The 22,108-nt window shown below is 39.2% G+C and overlaps 2 long non-coding RNA genes across 2 annotated transcripts; one reads left to right on the forward strand and one right to left on the reverse strand.

Annotated features, from left to right (window-relative positions):
- Nucleotides 1-1,547: 1,547 nt before the first annotated feature.
- Nucleotides 1,548-4,774, reverse strand: LOC115058205 (uncharacterized). Its single transcript, XR_003842037.1, has 3 exons — nt 4,646-4,774; nt 4,233-4,526; nt 1,548-2,682 (listed from the first exon to the last, which is right to left on the reverse strand). It is a non-coding gene; the product is annotated as an uncharacterized LOC115058205 (long non-coding RNA).
- A 235-nt stretch (nt 4,775-5,009) lies between these two features.
- Nucleotides 5,010-18,175, forward strand: LOC115057924 (uncharacterized). The gene is made up of 3 exons (XR_003841983.1): nt 5,010-5,045; nt 12,920-13,023; nt 17,160-18,175. It is a non-coding gene; the product is annotated as an uncharacterized LOC115057924 (long non-coding RNA).
- The last annotated feature ends 3,933 nt before the right edge of the window (nt 18,176-22,108 follow it).

Consider the following 22,108-nt stretch of genomic DNA (forward strand, 5'->3'; position numbering starts at 1 on the left):
CACAAAAGAAGTTGATGAACTGGCTAAACTTGGATTAGGTAAATGGGAGATCGAACCACATAAGTATTTAGTTTTATTTACTTATTTACTTTATTTACTTTTATTTACATCTTATGTAGCTTCTTGCAAAGAAAACTATGGAATGAGCTGCTTTGAATTTTTGTTAGCTTGAGCCTGTCTGGTCCCATTTGTTATACAGTCTCTATTTTACGTTTTTAGATTTTTTCTGATGTTTACATCTCATTTAAAGGAAAACCTGTCATGAGTCCACAGAGGCCGGACACACAGACTCAAGGATTGTATGCAGACTAGTTGTGTCAGAGCTGGAGGCTGAGGCTCCAGTTGGACCAGAGGAGGGATAGAGGTCTGAGGTGAAGGAGGACAACCAGAAGAGTCTATGAACGAACAGCAGTAAAATTTTCATTCTTCACTTGGTAAAAGCCACAGACAGCCATGTCTACACCTCTGACCCTCAACAGTGGCTTTCAGTCAGGTTTCTCATCCTCCAGGTCTGAAGGCTCCAAGACGAGGTTGGCATATTGGGCGAGTACAGTTTCAGTTCAGCCTTTTCCACAGCTGATCTGTAGTGATGAGTTCCAGTAATCTCACTGTTTTTTTTTTTTTTTTGTTTTTTTTTATTCAGTCTGGTAAAAGTTCCTGTGTTGCCTTGTATTGCTTTCATCTTCAGTCCTTTGGCACATTGGTATAACATGGTGAGAAATGAAACTTTAACAGCTGCTCATTCATAAACAGACAGTATATGTTCATTACATCACGTTTACTTGTACTGACTTCTATCCCTCCAGTGTCTCCTCTGGTCGTCGTCCTTCACCTCACCTCCACTTTATACACCCCTACTCTGGTCCAACTGCAGCCTCTGCCGCCAGCTCTGACACAACCACAACCAGTCTGACTCTTTGTTTACCTTGTCTGTATTCACTGTGTATTCATCATCATGTACATAAGCCAAACACATTGGCTGTTATGTATGATTTGGTCAAATGTGTTGAATTATATGCCCCATGAATGCTGATAGAAACCCATACATTAAGAGTTTTATTCAACATTTAAACCTCATTCACGCTAGATGTTTTCCACTCTTTCTACTCATGCACCTTCAGCTGCTTTTTCATCCAAATTAAAGGCAGCATTTCATTTTAGCATTAATCCTTCCAAAATTCACATGCTGTTTCTATAGTAATTGCCTTTTCTAGTGTCATACACATGTAGAATCATATGTATATAATTTTATTAAACTATAATTATTTATTATTAAACGCCTGAGCTTTATTTTATACTTTGGCTATTTTAAAGTGGCAGATCTACAAGCTCACAGCATGTCAAATCTGCAGTAACTAGTAGCTAATGTTGTCTAAATGTAGTGGAGTGAAAAAGGTCATTTGCTTTGAGATGTTGTGGAGCATAAGTTAAAACTTGGAAATGTAAGTGAAGTAAAGGTACCTCAAACTTGTACTTAAGTGTAGTACTATACTAAATGTACTTGGTAACTTTCAACCAGAAGTTAAGGTAAGGCATAGATTGTTTTTATTAATTTCCAAACAATTAGAAGACATTACAGTCATACAGTATTCCTATGACTCACCCAACCCCCCACCACAAAAAAAAATTGGGCAATAAAACAACACAACACCAACAGTGCTGTTAGCTGCTGGCAATGTCTGTGGACTGGCACCAACAAATCTAGCACACCTGGCATTAGCTCCATCAGCTGCTGCAGCACCGCCCATACCGCCTTATTTTAACAGAAAATATTACTTAAAGCTGTTGAAACTAAAAATGTCTTTCTGTTCTGGATAATACTGTATATTACAGTATTACAGTATGGAACCTGCATGCAGTCTCTGTGATGTTAGTGTTTTTGCATTTTTACTGTTCAGGCACCATTCATAACACAGTGCATGATTGAATTAATTCAAATAGGAATTATGTACTGTACTGTATATGCAACCAATGAAATTTGCCTCTGGGCTTGGACTATACCTGAGTTTGCAAAATCCTGACAATTGCAGTACAACAAGCCTGATATTTCATCTTTAGATCACAAATGCTATGGATTGCATTGTGCACAGATAACAGTTGTTGCTGAGTGAGGAGGAGTTGAGGTGGCTCCTCACGTACAGCTGGCAACTCTTCCTCATCAAGTGTAGGCAGTGTTTGAATTCCATACTGTGCTAGGAGGGCATCATTATTTTGGTTGCTGTAGGGATTTTCCCCAAACACATTGTTGACCCGTGTGCTGATTGTTGCGATGTTTTTGAGCACACACTGGAACATGGAGGTTCCAGGCCTGTACAAAGTGCCCTCAGTCTCAGTATGTGGACATCATTATCTGGGTTTGGAACCTCTGAATCCTCAGAGTCAAACGTAAGGTAAACACATACAAAAATACATCATGCCAAAGGCATTCAATTCTCTTATTGTGGACTGATTCTCTGGTTATGAAACCTCTGTGTTTAAGTCCTTGAACTAGATGCATGAATAAAGACACAAGGACGTTTTCACCACCGTAGTCAGATCTGACTCTTTGACAGCAGGGCTTAGAGGCATGTTGCTTTCAAAAACTGAGAAAGCACTGTTGTGGCACAATTGTCTGTGCTGCAGTTGAGGTAAGTAATCAGACGGGAGTATCCATTGATTGCAGCTTGAATCATAAAGCCCCATCTATAAAGGTTGATAAACAAATAAAATTATTACTTGAAAATGATAATACTATTGACAATAGTCTTGAAACAATATAGCTGTAAACCCAAGGTTTTCACTTGCTGGAGTTCTTTTCAAAATATAAAAAAGTAAAATAAGTCTGGTAATAATACCCTTATGAGATGCATGTTCCCATCAATGTGCCACAAACTGTTGGGGTAAGGTACATGATAAACATGTCTTGCAACAGTCCAGCTCCATCTCCTTGCAGCAGCAGTAGGATTCAACTGTGTCAACATCTCACGTACCTTGGACCGTGTAACAAGCACACACTGTGTGCGCAACAGGGCTCTTATCATCTGAAATTGCCATGATATTCACAAAACAATGGCACATAAATGTGAATTAAACATAGTCTTAAGATAAAGACCACCAATTATCTCATTTCCAGAATTAGGATATTGACTCTGAAGTTGCCTCACATGTTGTTCTAGTTCACCATCATCTATTGCAGACCGCATACTTCTAACAAGTATACCCAGTGACTTTGACGTCTTGTACACAAAATGACAAGGAGCACCCCAGTATTTCAGCAGTTTTTGCAATAGTATGACCTTGTTTCAGTAAAAATTCAATGTGTTCTCTGGTAACATTAATGGCTGGTCGACCTCTTCTCCCTACAAAAAGAAAAAGCCAACTAAGTTTAAGTCTAAGCAATGAATCGACCAGTCGGCTACCCTGGTAAAGGAGAGACTTATTGCTGTGACCAGTGGTGCATGACCAATACATTTAATGATCACTTAAATAAGCACATGGACACATACAGTAAATTAATAAATATAAACAATTATTGATAAACATAACTCATTTGAATCAGGACATAAGTTCTTCTTGAACATGATGCCACAGGGACAGGCTTTTTATTTCTGGGTTACTAGCCTTCCAGTTAGGCAAAAGATCTCTTTATCACTGTAATGTGACTTCTAAGCCTTGACTTCTTTATACTTACTACTCTTGCCTCCCACTCTTAAATTTAATAAGAATGGGGAGCAATGGAGGCAACTTTTTTTTTTTTTAAGGCATCTTACCTTTATTCGATAGGACACTGAAGAGAGAGAGAGAGTACATGCAGTAAAGGTCCAGCCTGCAGGGCTGAGCAATGGTTCCCATGTGGTGCAACCCAACCACTCGTTTTTTTTTCTTTATTTACAAATGTAAAAAATCCCCAGCAATTCGGTTATCCGGTTCACCCATGCAACTTTTGTTTTTATTTTCCCAACCAATCAGATGCAGCCTGACCAGTGCACTTGCAAAAATATCGGTAGGAAACACAGCTATTGCCTCTATATGCCCCCACAACACCGACAGGCTATCTGGAAATTATATTTAACATTAACATAGCGAACAAATCACACCATCAAAGTTTATCATCGAGACATGCATTGTATGCATTTAAAGGTTCAATAATTGACCCCCCGTGTAATTCCAAGAAAAACTACATACTTCTTCATACAACAGCGTTAACGTTCATGCAGATGATAATCTATGAATGTAGTGGTAATCTGACTCACCTGAACTAAAGCGTCTATTAGAGTTTTCGGTTCAGCCAAATTGCTTTTAAGTTGTGATTGCAAATGTTCAATTCTCTTGAGATTTATTTCATTGCTTTCAATAGACCGGCGTTCTCTCTCTGCACAAATCTCCTGTTTGAAGACTCGTTCAATTTCATGGCATTTCCTTGTGGTTTTTTCGATTACAGCCAACGCCATGACCACTTCTTTCGTCTTCTATTGAGGAAATAAGGAAATGAACCAACTTTCTTCTTTGATTTAGGCAGGGATAGGAAATTTCGTATTTCTGGATATCTAAAATAGAGAGTTACAGATATAGTGAATGAAAATTCCAGCTATTCAAAATGTAATTACGACAAGTCACGAAGGCGTTGTTGATATCGACAATATTAATTCCAGAGTGTCAAACTTACCGGGGGGCCAGAGGAATAAGGGTGGAGGCAGAGGGATGAATGGGGTAAGAGGGGGAAGAGGCAAGGAGGACGCAGAAGGCAGGTGGAGGACAAAGGAAGGGGAGGCAGGAGGAGGAAGGGTGGAAGAAGTGGAAGGAAGGAAGAGGAGGAAGGCAGAAAGGGGAAGAAGGAAGATGGTGAAGGAAGATGGTGGAGGAAGGGGACAGGAGGGAGGGACAGGAGGAGAGTGGCAGGCCCGGGAAGGAGGCAGGACGAGTGCAGTTTGGAACGGGGACGCAGCACTATCTCTCCGTGTCATGAATGAACCATGTTCGGGAACGGAGGGTTAGCTCTCCAGGTCTGCTCCTTTCTCTTTCTACACCTCCCGGTTCTCCTGCTAACGAACAACTGGCCCAATAAGGTAAAGAGCGACCGACTAGCCGTCTGTTGCACTCACTGGCTGTTTTGACTCACTGTGCTGTTTTTTGATGGGGGCTCTGTAACTTAGTCCAGTGGATAATAGTTACTCCTCAATTCTCCCACTCTGACTCTGCTTTACTGATAATCACTATATAGTCACTATCTGCTTTTCCTCTCGAGTTAAGGATTGTAGCCAAAAACGATGAAGCCAGCGAAGTTAATATCTAAGTTGGACGTTGCTCTCCAAAAATGGTGGAAGTAATGTCCATGTGTATGGGAAGGGAAGCTAAGTGTTAACAAATTCGGAAACATGTCTGTTCCGTGAGGCGAAGCTCAGAGAGTTGGTGCTTTTTGAATAAACTCTAGTCGTATGCTTGATTGAATGATTGGGTTACATATGTTTGCGTTAAATAGTGTTTTCCCTTAAGTGCTGTAACGTTGAAGAAGAGCAAAACACACCAAATTTTAGTCACTGGTGAATGGTTGTTTCATTCAATCTGCGTTCCTCCATTAAACTAAAACAGTAGCTTTAAAGTACTTGACAGTAGACACAGAGGCAATTTATAGCTGACCCCTGGGGAATTTTGCATTTTTCAGGTTTGGCCCCATTACCCCCCATTTTAATTGCATTTACCTTTGCCAACTATCTCAAACACCACTGTCAACTACTCTAACCTCTCACCAACTGCACCAGTGAAAGCGGGGTGGGGATACAGACCCTGGTTCGGGTAGGGGGCATGAAAGTATAGAGGGTGCAGGAGGTGGAGGCAGTACAAGCTACGCTAGCAGATTCAGCAACTAACCTCATCTAAATAATCCTAGTAAAATCAACACACCAACACAGGCCAACTCACCTGGACAAGCTACGCTAGCAGATTCAGCAACTAACCTCATCTAAACACTCCTATATTCAAGTAAAATCAACACACCAACACAGGCCTAGACTAACCGCATGGTGGCAAAGAGGCTCAAACAATTTCAATAAATTCCTGTTTTACACGCTACATGCTCTGGGCTAGCAGGTCCACATACTCTGCAAGATCTAAAATGTCTTTAAACAATGTTGAGTTCCCAAAGTGAACTCGCACATTTCTTTTGATGAAGGATATTCGGAGACGTCCAAATAAATTTAATATATTTTATTTGAACACTATCAGTAAATGAAATATACTATAAAAAAGAGATCGTTTACAGAGCTCTGGACCAGACTATGTTTCCCTGACCAGCAGACAACTCCAGCATCAGTTCACGAAGGCTGATGCTTTATCTTTCCCTGTCCAACTTTTGTTATGGTTACGCAAAGGAAATGACATATGTGGGTGTGACTTCTTCGGGTTGCACACTTCCTCTTCGCATTATCTGGCTCCATTCCCGCGATCATCCCCTAGTGGCTGTTGCTGGTCCCTGTTTTCTGTGCAAGAAAAAGGAGAACAGACACAAACCACAAAGTCAATAACCCCAGTGTATCTCCTTGATTCAGAAATAAAAAGACCATTATTATAATATAATGTATATAGATATGTCATATAAAACATATAAAAGACATAAAATTAGATATTAAACAATATGTAATCCATTAGGTTAAAACAGCATGATTATCAACCGTACAAAAGTATGTAAATAGCATAAGGTCAGACATCCCAACACCAACTCCCAAGAAAGCTGAAGTGCACTGTCCCTAGCTGCAATGTTTTGAAAGACTTCCAAACTTCACCAGAGCAATCATCCAGATTTGCATTAGCCCGCCCACTGACTTTGATGGGTGTGTTTGTCAGATAAAATGAATTCATGAAGCACTGCAACAGGACCATTAAATAATTAATTAAATAATGAAATAATTATATATATTTTTCACATTAAATGAACTGACATTTTAATAAATTAATGACACATAGAAGTAATTATTTAAAGATGTATTCATATATTTCATTCTGTCCCATTTGATCCTCCATAGTCCATGAGGTAGTTTGAAAATTGGAATAGGATGCAAGGCTGTAATATAACACTTAACTGTGTGAGGTCAGTATAACAATTATGTTGCCTAGACTACATTATTTTTTGTTACTTACTTAAATGCAGCATATAAATGCAAAAGCGCAATGGACCTAGGATCAGTCCTTGAGGAATATATGGCAAATAGATTACATTAGGGAAGATATTTTAAAATACTCCCAATACAGCAAAACTTTTCATGGTATTACTTATTTACATTAATTCACTGGCAGCTGCTTTGCCTGCTAAGAGCTATGATTTATACAGTTTCTTATTGCATTTTAGATTTACAGTTTCATAATAGAAAACTTGTGATGTTCTTAACTGAATTCTAGTAAATTTATAACACTATACTGTTTAGTTTTGTCAGTAAACTGTAATATATTTACAGTATGGTGCTGCATTTAAGTTGTTGTGTTTAGTTGTGTTTTTCGAGACGGACTGATGTGTTTTTTTCAGGACTGATACTGATTATTAGTAGTCAAGGAGGCTGATAATTGATATTTGAAGCCGATATTCATTTGCAGTAAAAGGGAAAATAATTGGTGCAAAAACTTTGAATAACGCAAACTCAAACACTTAACTTCATTTAAATGCATTTAAACATATGGTTATTCAATATCTTATTAGATTAGCAACGTGTTAAGTTGAGAGTTAGTTAAAAGTTAAGGATTTTTTTTTTAAATCTTAAGCATTTTCCAGCAAGAAATCAAGAGAAAAGCACATATTTAGTAGTTTGTGAAGTGATTTCAGCAATTGAGTTACATTTTGACAAAAAGTGAAAATCTCACTCTACATGCTGAATTATGTGTGGACTACTGTGAAAATTAAGCATTTTCCAGCAAGAAATCAACAGAAAAGCACGTATTTAGTAGTTTGTGAAGTGATTTTAGTACTTGAGTTACATTTTGTTGAAATGTGAAAATGTCACTCTACATGCTGAATTATGTGTGGACTACTGTGAAAATGTGAAAATTAAGCAGTTTCCAGCAAGAAATCAACAGAAAAGCACATATTTAGTAGTTTGTGAAGTGATTTTAGTACTTGAGTTACATTTTGACAAAAAGTGAAATTCTCACTCTACATGCTGAATTATTTGTGGACTACTGTTAAAATGTGAAAATTAAGCAGTTTCCAGCAAGAAATCAACAGAAAAGCACATATTTAGTAGTTTGTGAAGTGATTTCAGCAATTGAGTTACATTTTGACAAAAAGTGAAAATCTCACTCTACATGCTGAATTATGTGTGGACTACTGTGAAAATGTGAAAATTAAGCATTTTCCAGCAAGAAATCAACAGAAAAGCACGTATTTAGTAGTTTGTGAAGTGATTTCAGCAATTGAGTTACATTTTGTTGAAATGTGAAATTGTCATTTTACATGCTGAATTATGTGTGGACTACTGTGAAAATGTGAAAATTAAGCATTTTCCAGCAAGAAATCAACAGAAAAGCACATATTTAGTAGTTTGTGAAGTGATTTCAGCAATTGAGTTACATTTTGTTGAAATGTGAAAATCTCACTCTACATGCTGAATTATGTGTGGACTACTGTGAAAAACACTAAATTAAGCAGTTTCCAGCAAGAAATCAACAGAAAAGCACGTATTTAGTAGTTTGTGAAGTGATTTCAGCAATTGAGTTACATTTTGTTGAAATGTGAAAATGTCACTCTACATGCTGAATTATGTGTGGACTACTGTGAAAATGTGAAATTTAAGCATTTTCCAGCAAGAAATCAACAGAAAAGCACATATTTAGTAGTTTGTGAAGTGATTTTAGTACTTGAGTTACATTTTGACAAAAAGTGAAAATCTCACTCTACATGCTGAATTATGTGTGGACTACTGTGAAAATGTGAAAATTAAGCATTTTCCAGCAAGAAATCAAGAGAAAAGCACATATTTAGTAGTTTGTGAAGTGATTTCAGCAATTGAGTTACATTTTGTTGAAATGTGAAAATCTCACTCTACATGCTGAATTATGTGTGGACTACTGTGAAAAACACAAAATTAAGCATTTTCCAGCAAGAAATCAACAGAAAAGCACGTATTTAGTAGTTTGTGAAGTGATTTTAGTACTTGAGTTACATTTTGTTGAAATGTGAAAATCTCACTCTACATGCTGAATTATGTGTGGACTACTGTGAAAAACACTAAATTAAGCATTTTCCAGCAAGAAATCAACAGAAAAGCACGTATTTAGTAGTTTGTGAAGTGATTTCAGCAATTGAGTTACATTTTTTTGAAATGTGAAAATCTCACTCTACATGCTGAATTATGTGTGGACTACTGTGAAAATGTGAAAATTAAACAATAGGCATCTTTGTTTTAAAATTCGAACAAAAAGTGCAGGGAGCTCCCAGGCTCAGCAGCATGTCTTACAAAGTTGAATGAAAACACTCGGAAAACAAATTTTTTTTGACATCATGCGCCACTGAGCAACGTCCGTAGGAATGAACGGGTCCCCCCTCAGACACTGAATCCAGTTCTCTTTATACATTCATGTTCGAAAGATATATGTGCTCTCCTGACCTTCTCCATTCGACAAAACCTTACCCATGCTACCCGTGCCGTGGCTCTGCATGTAACCAATCAGATGGTGCTGTTGGTGGGACAATGCTGGAGAGAGAATAGTGGCAGCAGAAAGAGAGGTGCAGCTGCATCAGAACCAAAATAATCCAGTTTTAAATTGATCTCTTATTGGAAGTAGTATATATATATATATATATATATATATAGAAAGGCTGATGCTGATATGCGTCAACATGCTGAATATTGGCACCGATAATCCCCCCTGCTGCTAATCGGTCGATTGCTAATGTTCTTTATTAAGCAGGCCAAAGAGAGTAAAACTTTAACATGCTAATAAAAAAATGATAGATGGACCATCGGATGTCCACAGCAGTTGGCAGCAGTGTCGACTCTGGACCCTACTTGCGATTTCCCTAGCCGCCACACCTGCCGGCTGCATTGGCCAGGGACTAAACAAGGAGAAGGTCCGACTGAGGCCTTGTCTTTGTAGTGAATCTAGTTGAAAAATCCAGCAAAATAACACACAAGCTGAAAAATGGCTTTAGCTAAGAGCTTATGTGTCAGTTATTTTTTTTAATCTTAGATTAAGGGGACCAGATTTCTGGGATAAAAATCAGGGCATTTTTAGTGCGGTGGCTAAAAATCATGTGTTACCAGTATGATATAAATGACAAGGGCAGTTACGTGTTCATATATTTTGACAATGTGCATTGAAAAGAATTTGTAGCCATTAAGAAGTTTTAAAACCTGTAGTCTTAACCCAAGTTAGAGTTCCAACCTCTCAAGGTCACTTCTGGCTCCAAAAAAAACCAACCAAACAAACAAACAAAAACAACAGGCAACAACCAAAATGATCTGCCCTAAATAATTTCCTCAATTTGACATGTGCTGCAGCTGAAGTTTACAAACCTTTCAAACTACCTGCTACTTTCTGCTTTCTACATAAATTAGAAAATAACTTATTTACCCATGCAGCAGCATCAGCAAGATCAAAAAATGCAACTGTATTAAAATTAAAGAATCGCCATGACCCTGCAAGGACTGTTTCTGGGTGCTTTCTGATAGTAGCATTAGCACATTAGTCTTATTGGCTACTGTTATTACTGGGGTTTGAGTCTGTGCACAGCTTTTTTTTTTTTTTTTTTCCTTCCATTCAATTGGAGACGTCTGGACACCCTATCTTAGATCCACGCTCTTACACCTTCCCAAAATCCCCAGCTGTTTGCAGTCAAGTTTATAGTACTGCTTTATAGTACAGTACTGCTCACCTCTCTTCTTTTGAGTGAGAAATTTATATTCTCCTATATTTGACATTTTGCAAATTTAGCTGGCTCTTCAATGACCTCACTGAGATTCTGCTTTATTATAAAGCCATTGGATCAACAATTCAAAATGAACCAATTCATTCATTGTGCTAAGTGAACTGTTTGCTGACTGGCTTTAAAATATCTGTTGTGATATACCTGTGTAAATGATGCGATATGATATGTATGTGGACATGGTAGTGACATTGTTTCTAAGTAATAATAGGCAATCCTATGCATATGTCATTACTCATAAATATGTGATAACTAGGTACTGGTTTATAATATCAACACTTCTTACACTGACATTTGATGTTATTAACATTCAATGTAATGCTGCCCGATTGATTAACTGATGATTAAAGATTACTTTGAGAGAGCATCAGGTTATTTCTGCAAGCCATATAAACAATGTGCGAGTATTTGTTTACGTTATCAGTTGTAGTGAGTTTAAGTTAGTAACTCACTGTTACGTTTCTGCCAGAAGGGAACAACCCGGAACAGTAACACTGATAACCATTTAAGATAACTCAAGGCAGGTTTCAGGGGGGTTTATTTACAATCATTAGATAAAATACACAAATCAAAAAATGTTGGATTGCAAAGTTTTAGGGGAGGAGTAGCCGTGGGGGTTGTGCCAAACAAAGGAAACAAAATATAACAAAACAGGGCCTAGCTCAGCACTTCCTGAGTAAGAAAAGAAAAACAATGGGCCTAACTACCTGAACAAAAAAATAGAAGATAAAACTTACAGCGGTGGCACCAACCCATAACCTAGTGGAAATAACAATTACTTCCTGCATGTGTGTATAGGGTACCCAGGTCTTACCTCAGCTCTTCCCCCCCTGCACAAACCTTCACTAGCATTCTCTGTTCCACAGAGAAAAGAAATAATAAGCCATCCCCTTCCAGAAGCTTGAAAGGCCTTTGTTTTAAAGAGCTCAATTCATCCCCAGTTGGCTAACTGGTCAACATGAGAGCCAAACCTCTGCTCTCTTGGAGCCCACAGGTGGCAGCCAATCTTGCAATTCTCACCTGCAGGAAAGAGGAGGGGTGAATAATGGGGAGACAAACACACACGCTCCACTCTGTACATTTAACACTCACTAAATATGCAAATTGTTGTTTAGAATACTTGTTCTAAACAACCGTAAATGGTCAGGGAACAGTGAATTGAGTTCACTGAGTTTCGGTTTTAGAAATTTTGTTACAGAAAGCATTTGAAACATGTGACAATGTTATAAATACTGTTATTTCTTGGAAATGTAATTTTTCTGGGTTAGGTTCATTCCCCATTTTTTCTGGGCTCTGGAAAAACCACCTCCGGAAACCGCTTCAAGATTGAGAATCCTATGATTAATACTGGTTTAGTATAAACTGAGAATCTAGTAGTAGATGGTTGGCGGTGAGAAGAAGAGGTTACTAAGAGGGAATTTGTGTGAAACTTGTGACTAGAGATCTTCACTCAGACCAATATGTTTTTGCAACCAACAGCCAAAATCAGCTCAAATCAACTTTTACAGTCCACTTGTTCATATCAATGTATCTGTATGTGGTGTTCACCTGCCAGGACAGGAGTGGAGGGAGGGTGGAGCAGGGTAAAATCCATCGACAATCACACAGCCACTTTGTCGCTGCAGTGAAATACTTGCACTACTTTCAATCTGTTCATTATCTTACTTCTGTAATTTAAATGTTATATGTCATTATATGAGACCCCATTTTAGGGATTGGTTTCTGTTGACGTTAAGAAGATTCTTCATTATGTCACCTTTACCTTCACCTTTAGTTGACATACCTCCACATTGTGACAAGGAAAGACCTGTCTGAAAGGCTTCCTGTTAAGCAGCATAAAGTGTCCAAACTTAACCATACTCTTAAAAGTCAGGTTGTAGATTGCTCATGTCAAAGGTAGTGCATATCAACTAAAAACACAGTTTGCTTTCGTGGCAAGCAACTATGATGTGTTACATTCCCAACGTAACTGAAAGTACATGTATGTTGTTTTTTTTTTTTTTCTCTCTCTCATTGTATGTTTTCATCCAGGAAGAGGTGTTTCAGTGGTGGGGGGAGTGGTCCAGTTGGTCCTCTTGTTCCAGGAGTTGTGGAGGAGGCATAAGGAGTCAAGAGAGACACTGTCTCATGCAGAGGTATTATTTTCACAAAAACTGTATAGACTTCCACACAAACAAGTGCATCTCAATAAATTAAAATATCAAAAAGTTGTTTCATTTCAGTAATTCAGTTCCAAAACTGAAACTTGTAGATTAATTGCAGAGAATTATATTTCAATTTTTTTTTTCTTTTGTTTTGTTTTTTGATGATTATAACTTACAGCAAATGAAAACCAAGTTCACACAAACTCTCTTGAAAGTCTTTTGTAGGCTGGTTTTATCCTTTTTAGATACATACTCATCTGTGTTTATGATACATTCTTTTCTGATTGTTTCACAGTGGTTATGTTCAAAAACACAATTAAACTTCCCCACACAAAAACAGCAAGTAGAAAAAGTTGTGTATACTTTACTTACTTTACTACTAACTGACATGCCTAAATGTAAATAGTTCACACTATGAAGTTTTATAATTGTACAGATCAACATGCATTGTACAAAATAAACAAATAACATGTAAATACTGTAAATATGTAATTACTGCGTGACTGTAAAATATGAATTTGGCTCCTAAATTACTGTATTTTATTATATACTAGGCTATTGCTAGTACTGTATTTTAAATTTATAATTTTTTTCTGTATACTTTTTTTTACAAACTATTGCATTTAAAAAAAATTAAACAGCACAAAAATATAACTAGTCCCAGCTGAAAAGGAGTAGAAACACTAAAAAACTTCTAGTGATAAGAAAGTTTTAAAGTATTTAGTATATTAATGAGTCACAACTTAAGCTCCTTAACTGTGGGCTACATAGATAAGTGGAAGTTATCACCTGCCGAGAATAGAATAGAATCTCTGTCTATGTTTAGGTCTATAGAAACTGTGTCTGTCCCTCGACCACCTAAATTTAGAAAAGTTACTAAACCCAAATTAAACAGAAGAGGAACTAAAAACGAAAAATTTCGATCACTATCATCGAAATACCTATTATTTAATGATCTCATTGCTGATCATAACCCAGCCCATGCATGAGCCTGTTCTAACATATGGCATTGAAATTGACAAGTTAACAATCTTTCCTCAAAACTCTCGTTTGGACGACCATTACCTCACTACATTTGAGTTTACCTTAATTGGCTGCACAGCATCGAGGAACAAATTCAGCTATAGAAGATGTTTATCCAAAATTGTGGCTAAATTTAAATAGAACATTCGATCATTATCTCCAACAAAGCCAGATCTAAATTCAAATGCGTATTTCTCTCATACACAGGTTGATGACCTTGTGATTAGCACTATGGCCACACTGTGTTCAAGTCTTGCTGATGCCGCCCCTCTCAAAAAGAAAGTAATCAAACAGAGGAGGCTGGCTCCCGGGTATAGTTCCCAAATTTGTGCCTTAAAGCAGACCTCAAGGAAATTAGAAAGAAATTGGCCTTCCAGTAAGTCGGAAGAGTGCTAGAAGTTCATATTACTCAACACTAATAGAAGAAAACAAGAACAACCCCAGGTTTCTCTTCAGCACTGTAGCCAGGCTGCCTCCCGGGTATAGTTCCCAAATTCGTGCCTTAAAGCAGACCTCAAGGAAATTAGAAAGAAATTGGCCTTCCAGTAAGTCGGAAGAGTGCTAGAAGTTCATATTACTCAACACTAATAGAAGAAAACAAGAACAACCCCAAGTTTCTCTTCAGCACTGTAGCCAGACTGGCAGAGAGTTATAGCTCAATTAAACCAGTGATCCCCTTAGCTCTAAGCAGTGATGATCTTGTGGACTTTTTTACAGATAAAGTTCTCACAATTAGAGAAATAATTCATCAGCTCTTACCTACATGAGACAATAATCTTCTACTGAATACAGCAACTTTAAAAGCCAAATCTTGATCCATATGTTTTGGCCAATGATAGACCAATATTGAGCCTTCCATTAATTTCTAAAATAATTGAGAAAGCAGTAGCAAACAAATTACACGACCACCTGGATGGGAACGGTTTGTTTGAAGAGTTTCAATCAGGATTTAGAGCCCATCATAGCACAGAAACAGCGCTGGTTAAAGTCTCCAATGATATTCTAATGGCTTCAGACAATGGATCAACCTCCATACTTCTCCTCTTAGATCTTAGTGCTGCATTCGACACCATAGATCATAATATTTTACATCAGAGACTGGAACATGAAATTGGCATTAAAGGAACTGCCCTAAGGTGGTTCAAATCCTATTTATCAGATAGACATCAGTTTATTCATGTCAACAACAGCTCCTCCTCATGCACTGTAGTCAGTTATGAAGTCCCACAGATTTCGATACTTGGATCAATCCTCTTTACATTTTATCTGCTTCCTCGACGAAACACAGCATCAACTTTTACTCTTATGCAGACAACACTCAGATGTACTTATCAATGAAGCCAAATGAAGTCAGTCAGATAGTCAAACTGCAGACATGTCTTGAAGACATAAAAGTCTGGATGACCCAAAATCTTGCTGACAATAACCGTGCTTCTTAAAAATCCTTGTTTCTTCCAGTTCTAAGCATGTGTACTGCATCTACTAACCATGTTCCCCGAAGTGTCCCAGCTCCTCTCCTCTCCTTGACTCCCTGCCATCCTATGTCCCTACAATGGCTGCTGCTCCCTTATCCTCATGAATTCCGTACTACAGCATAATTTCTATGAACTTCATGCAGCATCATCTTCCTGCCTACACCTGTTTTGAATATCCCCTCCTCCCTGCTCTCATTCTCTCCCTACTCTACCCAACTTTGCCCGAGGTTTCTACCTCTTAAAGGAAGTTTTTCCTTGCCACTGTCACCAAGTGCTTGCTCATGGGGGGATCTGTTGGGTCTCTTTAAATAATTCCTGCCTTCATCTGTTTGACTATCCCCCTCTCCTGCTCTCATTCTCACCCTGCACTGCACCCCCCAACCTCTCTGTCTCTCTCTCCCCCACTCTCAACCCAACCGGTCGAGGCAGATGGCCACCCTCCTGAGTCTGGTTCTGCCCAGGGTTTCTGCCTCTTAAAGGAAGTTTTTCCTTGCCACTGTCACCAAGTGTTGCTCATCTGTTGGGTCTCTTTAAATAATTTTATAGAGTTTGGTCTATACCTCCTCTATATGTAAAGTGCCTTGATGTAACTTTATGATTTGGCGCTATACAAATAAATCTGGTTTTATTTGATTTTAACTAAACAAAAGGAAGGTGTGAAGCATTCGTGTGTGTTTTTGAATGGCAATAGACAGGGAGGAATTCTCTTGAGGGGATGGTAAGGGTAGGACAGGAGAGTCACAGAAAACATGCTTTGCCTGTGCATTGCCTCAGGCTCCCAAATGAAATTGTGCAGTTGTGGGATGAGACAGGCTGATGTTTGTGCGTACCCCTTAACAACCACTCTAGACTGAGCCAATTGCTTGCAATAATTTATTTATTAATTAATTTGGGGGAGGGGGGGTTATTTTACCAGTTCACAAATGTTCTGAACAAACCATAAAACAATCTCCATATTTAAGCTGTGGAGTTTACTAAATCATTATATTATAGCACCAAATCATAACAAGGTTGCATCAAGACACTTTACATATAGAACAGGTCTAGACCAAAGGCTGGGTTGAGTAGGAAGAGAATGAGAACAGGAGGAGGGGATCTTCACTACAAGTGCAGGAAGGAAGGTAATGCCGCAAGAAGTTCATAGAAATTATGCTGTAGGAGCTTCATAGAGATGTGGGAGCATTAGGCGTTGCAGGAACATGGGGTAGCGATGAAGACATAACTGTTGAATATAACCACTGTGAAACAATCAGAGAAATAAAGTTCTATTGATCTGATTCACTGGCTTTCATACTGTTAGTGGTCCCTCTCTTCATTCACTCTCTCAAATAGCTGCTAATAACAGCGTTGCCACTCTCAATTGCAGCTACATTGTTGTCAAACATGAAATTGTCCCAAAATCTTTTGAGCTGCATTTCTGTACTATGCTTCCACCTACTGGCTACCATTGTGACTTACATTTCAAGCAATGCATGAATCTCATGCCTTGCTAGTGAAGTGAGCATTATATTTAACGAGCATTTAACGAGCACACACTGAAAGGCTGTTGCACTGCTGAGGTGTTGAAGCCCAGGTTGCTCTGATGTTCTAACGTGATGTTGGGGCTTACATCTTCCTCCTCACTGGTAGACTGCTGCGCTGACATTGGACCTGATTAAACACAGTGGACCAACACCAGCAGATGACATGGCTCCCTGAACCAACACTGTGGAATCTTTACACTGTACCTCAAGCAACATGGATTTTGTACCTGTCTTGTACCTGACACAAGGAATGCGACAGTTGTAGCCAATTTCTTGGATACATTTTGTCAGATCCCCGGTGTAAGCTGTTACAGGACTCCACTGGTCCAGCTCTCCACTTAAAGGAATCTGAATCTATAGTTCCAACAGGCTCTGTCCTGAGTAGAATCTCTACAGATTTTTTTAAGATGGTAACAAGGAAACTCGCCTAGCTTCTAACTGCCTACATCTGAGCGTCTACTCTGCTTCCTCCAGCTGTCAGTACACAATAAAGTAACTGGGTTGACTGACTAACCGCTGGCCGCGCCTGTTAACAGCAGCTTCCCTCTCAATGATCTTAACATACAGATAAGATAACCTTTCAGGGCCCCTAGATGTATCATGCAGCGAAAACCTGTAAAATCTTTTTACATTCATGATGGAGAAGCTAAAATAATAGGGATGAGATTAGCAATCTTCTCTGCAAGACGCAGTGGTTTTATTAAATTCATAATAAAATCATTAAATCTCAAATTCAAGACTACCTTAAATCTGATCTAATACTGTTTTGCTGGGTGGGATGAGAGCGGCTCGCATGGCCAGTGCCAACCTGTTTCAACCTGTTCTGCCGAGGAAGGGGAACTCACTGCTCCGGCGATGAGGCATTGGTGCTCCGCCATCGGGTGTGGCAGATCAAATCTCAGTTCTCCTTATTCTCTGGCAGGGTGAGCAGAGGCTCATCGTGTGCCATTTCTGGATAGGAGACGGCTTCTTTGGTTTCTTCACCATCTAGTTGGTTGCCTGCTTACTGTCCTAGCAGGCCACTCCGCTCTCTAGATGGAGGTTTACTTGTGGTTCCTAGAGTCTCCAAGAGTAAATCTGGAGGCAGATCGTTCAGTTATCAGGCTCCTCTTCTATGGAACCAACTCCCAGCATCGGTCCGGGGGGCGGACTCTTTAGTAACTTTCAAGACCAGGCTTAAAACTTTCCTGTATGACAGAGCGTACAGTTAAAAAGTCCTCTACTCTTTAGGTATGCTGCTATAGGCCTAGGCTGCTGGGGGAAGGACTGAGCTTCTCTCTCTCTCTCTCTCTCTCTCTCTCTCTCTCTCTCTCTCGCTCTCTGTCTCTCCCTGTCACCCTCTCTCCCTCTTTCTCTCTAACTCCCTCCTTGCATGCGCTGATAAAAACCATCCTTCTTAAAAAAAAAAAACTGTTTCACCCAGTTCTAAGCATTTATACTGCATTTACTAACCATGTTCTGCCAAAGTCTCTGTCTCTCCCAGTTCCTCTCCTCTCTCTCCCTGTCCTCATCCTGCAGGTGGTGACTCATCTCCATCCCATGTTCCTGCAACACCTGCTGCTCCCCGTATAGCATGAATTCTGTATTACAGCTCAACTCCATGAACTTCATGCAACAACATGTTCCTGCCTACACCCCCACCCTCCAATGCCTGCCTGCCTGTCTCTCTCTCTCTCTCTCAACCCAACCGGTCGAGGCAGATGGCCGCCCCCCCTGAGCCTGGTTCTGCTCGAGGTTTCTGCCTCTTAAAGGAAGTTTTTCCTTGCCACTGTTGCCAAGTGCTTGCTCATCGGGGGATCTGTTGGGTCTCTTTAAATAAATTTATAAAGAGTTTGGTCTAGACCTGCTCTATATGTAAAGTGCCTTGATGTAACTTTGTTATGATTACATATGATACAAATAAATCTGATTTGATTTGATTTGATCTGTTGTTTCTTCTTTCTTCATCAGAATTAACGTTCCCTTCTGTCAGCTGTCTTTTGGTACTTCTGGGTGTTGGGTTTTGGAAAGGGAACTGCTGAAGATCAGTCCCTAGCTGTCCTCAGCTGCAGTCCTCTTTCTCCGGGGGTACACCCTTGCTTGCCAGTGTTTTCTCTGATGTGGCTGAAGTTAACTCCCCCGAACTTCCCTCCACACTATCTTTTTATACAAGACATTGCTTTTTCCACACCCAGCAGTACAAACCACCAATGATTTATAACATTACCTCATTTGATTATCATATTGAATAATCTATCTTGATCTGGTGAGTTAGGTACCTTTTCCATTAGCTCAGACTGGCTCCATCAAAAGTTCCCTTTTTTGGAGACTTATCTATTTACACTTCCGCTTTTGTCAAGTCATGTTTCTATTAACACTTTTCCATTTCACCTATCTTAAACTCAACTTGGTTATCATTTCACAGCAGTTAATATTTCACAGTCACAGTGTCAACTTATTTTAGTGCCTCAATCATTCTTAAATTTTTAACCCATAAGCTTTCAGTCATATTTTCTAATCCTCATCTTAATCATTCGTTATTAGTATTATTATTATTTTTGTTCAGCAACATTTCATGTTATTCACTCATACATACAATCATAACTTTTGCCGTATTTATTTGGGCTCACAGTTCAGTGGTTTTCATTTCTTTAGTGTGTCCAGTCTCAGTAGGGGCAATCCCTTGGGGTCTCAACTTCACCGTTTAACCCGGTGCTACTCAACAGTCTGTGCATGGGGGCTCTTGAAGAACTGACTAAAGTTGCAGTCCACTCCTTGTGAACCCCCCCCAAATTCTTGAATAGGCCTCACTTCACGTTCCTCTCAAGGGTGTGGTTATATATGTTGCTTGTGCCCCTTTTTTAGAATAAATGTTTTCATTCCATTCAACATTCCATTGATGTGCTGGGATACAGCACTCTGTGAATAGGCATTTCTTCTCAGGTCAGCAATGACATTTTGCATCTTACTCTCTTCGCACAAGATGTCAATGATTGTCTTCTGGACAACTTCCAAGTCAGAAGTCTTCCCCATGATTGTGTAGCCTACTGAACCAGACTGAGACTATTTAAAGGCTCAGGAAACATTTTCAGGTGTTTTGAGTTAATTAGCTGATTAGAGTGTGACACCAGGAATCTCCAAATATTGAACTTTCCCACAATATTAAAATTTTCTGAGAAACAGAATTTTGGATTTTCATCAGCTTTAAGTTAAAATCATGAAAAACCATAAAATGTGGGCACATTAAATGTGTACATCTGATTTGGATGTAAATGCGCTCAAATTAAAGCTGAAAATCAGCACTTAACCCTTTAACACAGAAGAATCCTATTCCTGTACTAGAATAAAGTGTAATTGCCCCCCCACTCCAGTAGATGGCAGTGACGCTCTCATTGTCAGCATGTGCGCAGGGAGAATTATAAGGTTTTTATGCACCGAGCATGTGCACACACGGAATAGAGCAGGAGATATGAAGTGCAGTGGACAAACCCTCAAGAGACAACATGAAAAAAATATTTAATAGGGATGAAAAGAAAGGCAGAGAGAGACGGAGATAATGATAATAAGAATACAATGTTATGCAGAGGTGTACTTATAACAATTTTATAAACAAATGATACACGGGTGGGGTGGGGGGGGTGGGGGGGGGCGGGCGTGAAATATTTTCTTCTTCCTGGGGGGGGGGGGGGGGGGCGCGTAACAGAAAATAATTGAGAAGCACTGGGCTGGATGATTATGGCAAAATTAAACATGATTATTAAACATAATTCATTGTTTAGACAGTATAATAATTTATTAAACACTTAGAATTTAGCTTGTGAAACTTGTAACTTGTGATGCCAGAATCAAAATTTTTAAGAAACTTTGTCATTGCCACTTTGTGACTAAACTTTGAATGGTTGAAGAAATTGGTCATTTCATCATGATTCTTTTTGAGGTATTTTGTGTATGTAGAATTGTATGAGGACATCCAGAACACACTGGAGATATTATATTTTTCTTCTGGAATGGAAAACAGCGGGATGCCCCAGAAGGGAGTAGGATAAAACTCCCAGGGAAAAAGAGTCTGCTGGCACCATGGCACATCTGGGAGAGCTCTGTGTTTTTGCACCTATGCCAACAAAAGCCAAAAAACTGCTTTGTGTTGCTCCCCATGCTGGTGTGCATTTCTACCAGGTCCCCCAGTTTCAAAAACACAAAGGTTAGGTTAGTTTGCAACTATGAGGTGTGACTTTCATATTTAAGTCTTGTTATAGACTACTGACTTGTTGAATGTGTAACCCACTTCTCACTTAGCGTGAGATGGAATTGGCTCCAGCCCCTGCCATCCAAGACAGCTAATGGATGAAGCACCACACTGTACTGAATGAGGAGAGACACAGCCATATGCAGAAGGAATATATGTTAAGTATTGACAGAATGTGTGTTTGTAACCTTTCAACTTCCTCTGTCAGACTTGCAGGTTTGGGTTAGTTTCCATGATTAATGTAAGACCATGATTAATGCTTTTACCACTCTTTTCCCACCATTTTCTCCTCTGTGGTGGCAAAAAGTTGATAAAGAAATTTGAAGAAGGAGTCTGCACACATCAGCTGTCTTTCTTGAGTCTAATAGCATTCAATGAATGGACTCACACACATACAACCGTATGAACAGTCAGTCAGAGACATCACTATCTTGGTGTCTCACAGACCCAGAGGGCCATCTCTTTATCTCTTTATCTTTATTATAGCTTAGTTTGTATCTTCTCTGTGTCTGACAGTGCTATCGGGGGGTTACCAGGGATACCAGGCACAAGGTTGTAAATACCAAGGACTGAATGTCAGAATTTTCCATCACATTCCCCTCTATTTAGCATTTTAATGCAAAACCACACTTAATTCCACAAGATCCTACTACCTTAGGGCCCATGAGTCCTGCCCACTCCTACTGGGAGATAAAACCCTAGTATGCCAGTCCTGTTGACTCTTTCCTTTGTATCATTCTTGGTCTTTTTGCCAACATGCGCCTCCTTCTTCTCTTTGCTTCCCAGTTAACTTGGAGCTTCTACTTTTATTTGCTCCCCTTGTCCTCTCC

This window comes from Echeneis naucrates, chromosome 17, assembly GCF_900963305.1.
Source record: "Echeneis naucrates chromosome 17, fEcheNa1.1, whole genome shotgun sequence".
NCBI classification, from domain to species: domain Eukaryota; kingdom Metazoa; phylum Chordata; class Actinopteri; order Carangiformes; family Echeneidae; genus Echeneis; species Echeneis naucrates.